Raw genomic sequence first — 2,744 nt, 5'->3', positions numbered from 1 at the left:
GTTGTCTTTGTAGTGGTTTTTCATAGTACATGATGCAGGTATGATATCCTGTCCAAACACTATTAGTACAAATCTTTCTTCTCATTGAATTAAGAGAAATTAGCTGTATATCTATCCTATTTTGTATATACAGATACAAAATGGTCCTTCATTTATATCCCCTTTTTTGTTTACATTTGTCAGAGATAGGTATTCCATTGCCATTTAAATATTGTAGGTGCGTGAATTCAGCAAAATAATCTAATATAGTCCAGTAGTCCATAATACTAATGGGTTATCTATAGGACTGGTAGTGTCAGAAGTTGTTGACTTGAGCCTTTTACAGTCAGCATAATAATGTGGCTTTACTTTTTATACTTTGTTTTTATACTTTTCTGCTGGATGGTTAAGATATCTTGCTAAGATAAAGCAAGACCTTTATAACAAGAAATATAACTTTTGTATTTGACAAGGTCAGTCAAATCCTCTCAGGATTTAGCTAAAACCCTGTACCGCAGTTTGTAGATCCTTTGTTAGTGTCAGCCATGTGGATGAGTCACAGCCATTGCTTGACCAATTTGCTCTCTGAGAAAGCCCGAGAGAATGTTTTCTCTCCATGTGACTCTCCTTAGGCACACACTACATCATTGATCACTTTCCTCTGGGTCCCCATAATCTCCAAGATCAGAAAATTTGGGACATCACTGAGTTACATGATATTACAGTTCAAGTTCTCCTCTGTCCTGAGTCCTCACTGACCTTGAAAGGCTAGGGCTAAAATGTTGGCTGTCCTTGAAGCTCTTGTTTTTCTCCAACTTTTTGTCTGCAAACTTAAGTTGTTAACCATCCAGAAGAGAAGATGAATGATATTATTACCCTATAACATAGGCAGTTGAGCTTAACCTCACTATCTGTCTGAATATCAAACACCTTAGACAGAACATGGAACAGGTATTTTCCAGCAAGTATTGATAAGTTAAACTTTAAATCCCTACAGAATGTAAAGAAAAAAATTAAAAAACATTTTACAAATAGGAAATAAACAATTGCATATTTTTACACAGAAATTTAGAAATCTAACCAAATACAACATTATAGCAGGACAGTCTTGTGACTTTTTTTGTCTTGTCTCTTTTTTTCATTTTTCACCCTTTTTTATAGATATATATTTACTTGAGAGGCAGTATGGTCATAATTGGTATATTATAACAAGCAGTACGTATTTAGAAGACTAGAATGACATGCATTCCAAGCATGACCCTAGTATCACACATTGTTATCTTCAGTGCAGTTTCTTAGTTCACAGGTATCAGCATATACAATTATAATCCTACAGACTAAATGCTAGTTTCACAAACATGCTGAAGATTATCAGGATCATTGCCTTAACTTTCTTGTTCATGTAAATGTATGGCTTTACCCCTTTCATGTTTCCTAGTGTTTCTCCTTGCCCTCTCTTTGTTGTCTAATCCCTAAGTTCTAGCTTTCCTTTTAATTGTGTTATACTTTTCTCCTTTTATTTCTTCTTTTGAGTTCTTACACTAGGAAGACTATACAATATTCACACATGTGGGTCTGGTTATTTCACTTATGAGTATAACTTCAAGTGGCATCCACTTAAATATAAAAACTTCAAGTTTATCATTATTTATAGCTGAGTAATACTCCATTCTATAAAGATACCACATCTTTTTCATCCATTCCTCAGGTGATGGGCATTTTGGTTGTTTCCAAGATTTAGCTAACACAAATTGTGCTACTATAAACATAGGTACACATATATCACTATGATATGATGTTTTCAGTTTCTCTGGGGAAGTTACCAGTAGGGAGATAGCTGGTTTGAATGAGATTTCCAGTCCTAGTTTTTTAAGGAGTCTCCACACTGATTTCCATAATGGTTGCAACAGTCTACATTCCCAGCAGCATTGGAGAAGGGTTCCCTTTTCCCCACATTCTCTCCAACATTTGTTTTTAGTTGATTTCCTTATGATAGCCATTCTTTCTGGAATGAGATGATATCTCAGTGTTGTTTTAATTTTCATATCATGAATGGCTAGTGATGTGGAGCATTTTATCATATATCTATTTGCTTCTCTAATTTTGTCCTCTGAGTAATGTGTGTTCCTCTAGATGCTCATTTCTGCACTGGGTCTTTAAATTTTGAGGTGCTAATATTTTTTGTTTTTTCTAAATTCTAGAGAGCAGAACTTTGTCTCAGTGCCTATTACTTAAGATTTTTTGCAAATTTGTGGGTTGTCTTTTCACTTTGTTGGTAATTTCTTTTGATGTGCAAAAGCTTCTCAATAAGAGGAGGTCCCAGTTGTTAATTCTTTCCAGTATTACCTGTGCTACTTGATTTTTGATCTTTGCCTTCTCCTATGTCTTCAAGAGTTCCTCCTACTTTCTCTTCCAGGAGATTTAGTGTTTCTGTTTTAATGTTTAGATCTTTAATCCATTTTGACTTTAGCTTAGTGCATGGTGATAGACCTTGGTGAAGTTTTAGTTTTTGGCATGGATAGAACCAGTTTTTCCAGCACCATTTGTTAAAGAGGCTATCTTTCTTCCAGTAAGTATGTTTGGTCCCTTTTTTGAAGATAAGGTGGTTGAGTGTGTTTGTAGTGGCTTCTGCATCTTCTAATCTTTTCCACTGATCCTTAGCACTATGTTTTTGCCAGTACCATACTGATTTTATCACAGTAGCTTTGCAGTATGATGTCAAGTCAGGAATTGTAATGCCTCCTGCATTTCTTTGCTATTTTTAT

The sequence above is a fragment of the Octodon degus genome, unplaced genomic scaffold, assembly GCF_000260255.1.
Source record: "Octodon degus isolate 3935 unplaced genomic scaffold, OctDeg1.0 scaffold00032, whole genome shotgun sequence".
In the NCBI taxonomy this organism is placed as follows: Eukaryota; Metazoa; Chordata; class Mammalia; order Rodentia; family Octodontidae; genus Octodon; species Octodon degus.
Note: the sequence above shows the minus strand (reverse complement) of the source record.